Raw genomic sequence first — 8040 nt, 5'->3', positions numbered from 1 at the left:
CGAGACTCTGCTGCCATCTGTCCTTCCTCCTCCTTCCTTCCCCCAGGCTCTCTCCTCCCTTCCTTTTCTAGATAAGGTTTTACTGCACAGGTGTGGGCCCGGTGTTGGGAATCCCGAGATGACCAAGGCCCTCCTGGGCTTCTCCGCAGCTCGTCACTGGCAGGTGACAAGCAGGTCGGTCCCAGGCTGACTCTGGCACACTGGTGGGTGGCCCCTGCGGAGCTGTGTGGGACGGGGCTGTGAGGCAGGATCTGGATCGGGAGGCAGGGAGGGGGTGCGTGCGCTGTGATCCGTTAGTGACGCCTGCCATGCGCGTGGGCAGTGGTGAGCGGGTTAAGCTCTGCCCTCTACCAGGAGACCCCAGGCCAGCAGAGCGTCTAAAACCTGTCCAGATGGTGCTGGATTCTCCTCTTTGTCCTCACATGAGAAGGCAGGCTCTGCATAAAGACCTTACAGCTCAGCTATGGCACAGCTGGCATCTGAGCCCGGGCTCCAAGGGGGTCCCCGTTTTCCATGGTGTCACCCTACTGCGCCCTGTTCCCCTCTTTGCTTTGGCTGCTGGGGAGCTCAGAATGGAGCTTTTGGCTCTCCCTCAGGTGCCACAGTACCCTGGGGTTTGGGGCATTTTCACTGCCCCCTCCTTTGGGCTCTTTATCCTCCCTGCTGGGCCTCCCGTGGAGCAAGCCGGACATAAGTTATCAACTATAAATAAAACCAAGACTTCCGTTCTGGCTCTCACTTGACTTTCCGGGTGCATTTTTTTAAGTCCTTAATGGCAGGAGGGGGGAGCCTCCTAACGGAAGATGACATCACCATCAGCTGGCCCCGGGGGGCAGGGCCCCAGCCCCCCAGGCCCGCGTGGGCCCTGAATACCCCCATTATGAGGGGTAACCTCATTACACAAGTTGTGCCACGCGGTGGAATTTCAAATGGGGTTTTGTGGTTTCTGTGCTTCGCAGCAGAGCGCACGCAGGCAGCTGCGGTCACCGGCTTCCTCTGCCGCCGCAGCCCTGGCGTCCAGCCAGCCCGGTGACCACCCTTTCCACCATGAGTCAGCTTCATTCTTAAGTCTCTGACTCAGGCCCCTTTAAAGGGACAGCAGAGCCGATTGGCCTGGCGAAGAGCGGGAGGCAGTGAAGGAGCCTTCCCCGGGGAGGGGACACAGGTCCAGTTGGCAGCAGTGGTGGTGGTGGTGGGGGGTTGTCCTGGCAGGTAGCTGTCCTCCGGAGCTGGGTGAGCAGTCCCTGGCTCCCTCCACCCCCCTGCTCCCCCCCCCCCCAGGTGGAGGGGGTTTCCTGCTTGCTCCCGGGGAGAGAGGCCTGTGATTCCCCCAAATCTGACTGCAGGGTGGGAACCCCCGGGCACTCGGCGACCTTGCTGTTTGTCTGGCCGGGAGCCCTGCCTGAGCTCTGGCCCCGGAGGCCAGCAGACAGAGCCGTGCAGGCCACCCTCTTCGTCCTAATTCCCATCATCGACCTTCTGCAGATCCCGGAGCATGCTCAGCGGCCTCCCAGGCGGTGCCTCCTGCCACCTGGAATGCACATTCCCGGCTTCCTGTGGCTCTGTCTCCTCTGTTGCCCCCCCCTGCCCCCCCCCCCCAGCCACCGGGTCAGAGCAGCTGGCTACTTCCTCTGCAGCATGCATAACACCCCGCAGCTCTGTCCAGCTTGCTTGGGGCTTCACTGGCTCCCCCTGCTAAAGATTCTCAGCCCCATGAGGGCAGGGACCCCGCCTGCCTTGCTCACAGCACCAGGCCTGGCATGGAGCAGGTTGTTGAATGAATGAGCGAACGGGTGGATGGCCGGCAGCAGTCCTCAGGGGCGCCCTCCCTGTCGGATGGGGCACTAGGGGACAGAGGAACCCACGTGGAAGACAGGCCAAGGTTACTTGTGGACACCCCTGAGTCCAAGGGCTCCTGCAGGGGAAGGTCTCAGTTTGGGGCCTTAGTGAAACCCAAGAAGAATTTCCCTGTTTTCCCTTCGCGTGACTCATACTTAAGCTGTGAAGTTCCCCTTTTTGTCAGCACCTCTCCAGGGGCTACAGAGTGCTTCCATTCACCAAAACAGGACCTGCCCCATGCCTGTGTCCTGTCTGGGTCTGGGGCCCCCAGCCGTGCCCAGCATTGGCAGGTTTGCAAGGGGGAGGTGGGGGTGCTTATGGGGGTCTGAGATGCCCGGATTCCTGCAGCCGCATGGCCCGGGTTCATCTGGCCTCTCCCTTCAGCCTCCTGGCTCACCCTCCCCGGCGACCGGGGCAGGGACTGGAGTCTGGACCCACCCTGGAGGCGTTGGTCCTCCCCAGGGTACCAGCTGGTCTTCGTCCCAGGCAGCTGGGAGGCCAGGGCCCAGGTGGGGCAGCCGGCCTGCAGTATGGGCCCACTCCCCTCTGTGCTCCCCTCATGAGGGCTGGGATGGATCCAGGGATGAGGGAAGGAGAAGGCATTCCTCCACCCGGCCACGGGTCTCCTCTGAGGAGCGGTCCACAGGGGGTGCCCAGGGGGTTCAGGAGCATCACTCATACTTCACTCGGCAGTGGGTCCTGGAGCCCCTTGGGGCCGGGGCGATCCCACCCTGCCGAGCTGCCGGTCTGATGCCAGGGCAGGAGGACAGCTGGACAGTGAGAACAGAGTTGGAAGTGCCTTAGGAGAAGCACAGAGAAGGGGATCGGCCGAGCTGGGGGGTCGGGGAAGTTTCCCAGGAGGATGGGGCATGAGAGCAGACCCCTGAGTAGTGAGGAGACATCAGCCAGGGTGGAGGGAGGTGAGGCAGGGACGGACTCCAGGTGGAGGTTGGTACCTGAGAAAGCTGGAGGCAAGAAGGAAGGTGTCACGCTGGAGGCGCTGAGGGCCATCAGGGCCGTGGGAGAGGAGAATGCACAGCTGTGGGGTTGGGGGCTGCAGGGCAGGGGAGAACTGGGGCTCCCAGGGGAACTGAACAGGAAAGCCAAACCGAGCAGCTCTGACATTTCCCAAGGATGATGGGAAGACTTTGTGGTCTCAGTTTGCTTCCAGAACCAGCTTCTGGAAGCCTCCGTGGGCAGAGTGGGTGAGGGGAGGGGCCTCCTGGGCAGGGGGCCTGGGAGGGGAGGCAAGCCTCCCCCTCCTGCCAAGGCTCAGGCAGAGTTGTGGAGCCTCCCCGGGAGGGGGTGCTGGGGACAGACTCGGACCCAATGGGAAGGGGCAACGGAGACCATCACCAGAGGGGAAACTGAGTCCCAGTGCCGAGGCCAGTTTGGGAAGAGCAGAGGCAGGGTGGCAATAGGCGACCTCAGGATTAAACCAAGGAGGAAGGACTGTCGGGGGAGAGGCCCAGTCAGTCCTGCTCCTACTACCCAGGCCTGGGGTCCTTTCTCTCTGGGCCAGAGCAGGGACCCTGGACCATCCCCAGAGACGTCTCAGTAGCTCTCTTGTTTGCAGGCTCTGAGGGATCTGGGACCCAGAGGCACAGGGATAAGGATGATTCTGAGCAGCTGTCAACAGGCTGTAGTGCTGGAGCCTGGACTCGATATGGGCTCCCAGCTGCGTTGGGAGGAGGGGGTTCCATCTGTGGGACCACCCATGGCCTTTGATACCCGTGGAGACTGGGTTGGCTCCTCTGTGTTTCACAGTCCATAACGGGGAATGACCATACTGTGGAGAAAATAAAAGATGGGCACTGATACTCAGAAGTGACATGGAGGGCGAGGCCGGTGGAGGATGTTGCCAGGGAGGCTCATCCGAGGCACCTTCTGGACCATGCAGGGGACATGGCTTCTCAATGGCAGGTGGGACAGTCCCATCAGCTCTGCCAGCTTCACCCACAGATTGCAGCCTCCTGTTCTGTGCACCTGCAGGATGCAGCATTGCTTCCCCTTGTACAGTCGAGAAGACCGAGGCTCCAGAAGACAGTCCTGTCCAGGGCCACACAGCTCTGTGCAGCTCGGTGGTCTCCACTGCCCCCTGCTCTGGCCCCTCCAGTCTGGGCTGCTGTAGGCACCAAATCCAACCATAGGTGCGGAGTGCTTTGAAATGCAAAAGCTGTAAGGTATTATTATGATTATAAAAACACAACCAATTATGGTTTTATGAGGCTGAGCTGCCCCTCTGGAATTCCCTCTTATCCAGAGATCTCAAAGCACTGGGCCAGTCCAGAATTAATTAGGCCCTGCAGCCCAGGACCACAGACGCACCTAGGAGCCCTGGGAGGGGCAGGCTGGGGCCAGACAGGAAACGACAAGCATTGCTCATACTCAGTGCTGCCCTAGCGTCTGGAGCCCCAGGCCTTCCCGGCAGCAAGTCCGTTCTCCTTGATCCAGCTGGCGGGAGAATAGGGAGCTTTGGGGCCTCTCCCTCTCCAACCAGATGAGGGAAGAAGGTCGACAGCAGCAGGAACAAGACCAAAGACCCCACAGTTGACAAGGAAGGTGGGAGGGAGCAGTCCTGCCTGGTCTAGACTTTTCCTGGTCCCGATCCAGAAAACTGGTGACTGTGAGCTCCTGAGGGTCAGGGGCCATGACCTGGAGTCATGGAGGCTGTTGGGATGGAAAGGTTTCATGGCTGGAGAGGAAGAGCAGAGCATGGAGAAATGGGAGATGTAAGGAAAGTCACAGGGCCTGAGACCTTGTCAAAGTTTACTAAGCTTTGTTCAGTGAATAAGTAATTGATGGATGGATGGGTGGATAGGTGATGGATAGATGTGTAGGTGAAGAGATGGATGCTTGCATGCATTAGTGATGGATCGATGGAGGGATGGGTAGACAGATGTAGTGAATGGGGCATGAATGAACAAAGGGGGAGTGTGTGTGTGTGTGTTCCAAAGGGATGCTGAAGACATGGGCAGGCTCCAAGGAAGGGTTCACATTGGATGGATGGATGGATGGATGGATGGATGGATGGATGGATGGGTGGGCATGTAGGTGGTAGATGGATGGGTTGATGAGCATGTGGGTGAGGGGATGGATGGGTGGATAGATAAGCATATGGGTGGGTGGATAGATGGGTGGATGTGGATGTGAGTGGGTAGATGGATGGATGGATGGGTGGGCATGTGGGTGGGTGGATGGATGGATGGGTGGGCATGTGGGTGGGTGGATGGATGGGTGGATGGGTGGGCATGTGAGTGGGTGATGCATGGAGGGAGGATGGATAGATAAATGAATGGATAGATAGATTAATGGATTGGTGGGTTGGTAGACAGTGGAATGAGCACCTGAAATCATCTCAAGGATGGAATGTGGGAAAGTGGGATGATTCTAGCAGAGACCTTGGAGGGGACAATAGGACCTCTTGGTCAGAGTTTTGGCACACATGGAGTGATGCCCGTGTCTTCCACCAACCAGAAAACAGCCTGGGGGTCACTGACCCAAGCCACAGCCAGTATCTAGGATCTTTCTCTCACTTCAGCTTTCTCAGCTTCTTGGCCTCATCTCTGCTCTAGGCCTCGAGTTCCCTGTCTGACCATGAAGACTTACTAGATGAGATGGGCTTCTAAGGACGTCAAGTGGAGACCCCTGGGTTCTCCAGGGGCAGGGGTAGCAACCCAACCCCTCTCCGCTTCTGCACACGGGTTCTCCCTTAATCCACTCCTGGCCTCGGTCCAGGCACCTGCCATGCACTCTCTTCCCCACCATTCTCCAAACATCTGGCTACAAGGCCAGCCCAAGAGATGGGCCCTGGGGAATGGAGAACTGACCTCTGGTCCGAGGTGGGTGGCTGAGGGGCTGCTGTGGCCACAGACGGCTGCTCAGTGGCCCCTGGCAGGTTCCAGGCTGAGTCACCCTGAGTCACCACTGTCACTTCCTACCACACATTCCCTCATTCATACAGTGTCTCATCCCAAAGGCCACTTCCCTGGAATCTTCTTGAGCAGATGCCAAGGGTGTGGGGGCACTTAGCCTGCCCCAGACAGATGGTGGCCCCTGGAGCCCTGCAGGGAAAGGGCTGGACAGTGTGGAAGTGTGGTCTCCTGGAAGGGGGTGGATGCCCTCTGAGCCCCATTCTGGCCCAGGAGCTCTCTGACCCTCACTGGCCAGGCACTCCCTGGGTGGGTGGGACAGGTACCTCCTGCTGTGAGGCCTGGGTCTGCCACCTTGAGACGTGGGCACCTGGAAACACATTGTAGTTCACCAGGACAAGGAGGGGGGGGAATGGCTCACCTGCGCCCCTCCCCTGTCTCCTGCACACCACTCATTCATTCATTCACCCCCTTCATATTCCTTGTGTGCACTCAGTTTGCCCAGCACCGTGCCAGCCCTGGAGAAACCCTGACCCCACTCCTCGCCCGCTCTCTAAAGATCGTGCCCGAGGAGGAGGCGGGCGGCTGTTGCCAGAATGCCATATCAGTTCGACAATCCAGCAGACATCTCTCCCTCCACCAAATGCTGTATCCCAATAACGCCACGTTTGCTTTGTGTTTGAAATTCCACTGAATTTTCGTGTCTCTGCACTAATGATTTCTCTTTAAGCATCAGAGGGAACCACAGGACATTTTTACTCCTAACCCTTTTGTACAAGAGGTGGATGATCGCTGTGCGTGGGCCCTATGATAGGCTGCGCCCCATTCGATTTCCCAAGGTTACAAGAGGAAATTAGGCTGATTGCAGACACTCCTCATCTTGACTATGGCGTGAAAGTGATAAGCACTCCATAGAGACCATGCTTCGAAGCTCGAATGTAGATCTTTTCCCGGGCCAGTGATCCTCTCTCTCTGGGGATGTGGGGCAGAGGTGGTCTCGGGCGTCAACAGCTGATGCGCTGACAGCCATCTATACCCACACAGCCGCTCTGTTTGTCACCTGCCCCTGAGCAGCACCGGATTCAATACATTACGTGAGATATTAATGCTTTATTACAAAATAGGCTTTGTGTAGATGATTTTGTCCAACTGTAGGCCGATGTCAGTGCTGTGAGCGTGTTTCAGGCTGGCTAGGCTGAGCTATGATGTCCCATAGGCTAGGTGTGTATTAAATGCATTTTTGACTTAATATTTTCAGCTTAGTATGGGTTGATCGGGACGTTACTGCATCGTGAATTGAGGAAGATCTGTAGACGCCTGATGGACTTGGCGGGTTGGCGTGAATCCTCCTGTTCTTTGACAAGATTTTATTAATCTTTCGCAGGGATCTCAAGAGGTAGCTCACTGCAGGACACATTTATTTGGCATTCGTCTCCCATGGAGAAGCTGCCCATGTCAGGCCTGGAAGATTGGAGACCCTGGACGATGTGGGTAGAAGTGAATCAAGAGGCCTGTGTGAACGCGGCCAGCTCCTTGCTTCTCGGGACCTTCTCTGCTTCCCTGGAAGGGAGGCAGGTGGCACGGTGGTTAGGAGCTTGGGCTCTGGGCTCAGGCTGCCCCTCTCTGGCTGCGTGTCCTTGGAAAACTGCTTTGCACCTCATTGCGCGCATCTGTAAAATAGGGATCCTTGTAGTAATAAAATGAGCTAATACATGTAGGCTGATCTAAGAGCTAGGATACATGTGAAGCTGCTGGTGTGCGATGGAAGCTTAGAAGGCGCCAGTGGTTTTCTCACTGAAGGGGCTCACTTGCGAGGGGAGCAGCCAGCGCCACGGCCTGTAAGAGTCAGAGCCACGAGGGGCCACGGTCCCATCTTGCAGGTGGGAAAACCGACACCGAGAGGCTCTGAGGAGGCTGCTCAGCCACACAGGCAGCAGGAGGCCTGCTAGGGACTCTGCATGCCCCCCTTCCCAGCACCATGCCTGGTGGCCTCTCAGCTGGGAACTTACTCAGAAGGAACACACGACCTTCAAAATGGCCTTGGCTCAGCAGAATGCTGGGCATGTGGCAACAGACGTTCCCAAGGCCCTTGCCTCCGGTGGGGTCAGGGATCGGGGCCCCTGTTGGGCATCTTGAGAGCAGTTGTGGCTGGAGGGGGCTGGCGGTGGAGGAATCGGGAGCTCCTCCCAACTCGCTTAAGCCACAGAGGCCCCAACAGGCCCCTAGGTGATTCCCGGCGTTTCTGGCAATGGCACGGTGCCCCCCCGGCCCCTGGTCCAAGCTTGCCTGGGGTCGTATGTCATACATACACTGTGCAATAGGAAGAGGC

At 58.0% G+C, this 8040-nt stretch overlaps 1 long non-coding RNA gene across 1 annotated transcript; it reads left to right on the top strand.

The window, feature by feature from the left end:
- The first annotated feature begins 3116 nt into the window (after nucleotides 1-3116).
- LOC125752961 (uncharacterized) lies at nucleotides 3117-7434 on the top strand. The gene is made up of 2 exons (XR_007403655.1): nucleotides 3117-4571; nucleotides 7096-7434. It is a non-coding gene; the product is annotated as an uncharacterized LOC125752961 (long non-coding RNA).
- The last annotated feature ends 606 nt before the right edge of the window (nucleotides 7435-8040 follow it).

This window comes from Canis lupus, chromosome 18, assembly GCF_003254725.2.
Source record: "Canis lupus dingo isolate Sandy chromosome 18, ASM325472v2, whole genome shotgun sequence".
In the NCBI taxonomy this organism is placed as follows: domain Eukaryota; kingdom Metazoa; phylum Chordata; class Mammalia; order Carnivora; family Canidae; genus Canis; species Canis lupus.
Note: the sequence above shows the minus strand (reverse complement) of the source record. Positions and strands in the feature narration are given on the sequence as shown.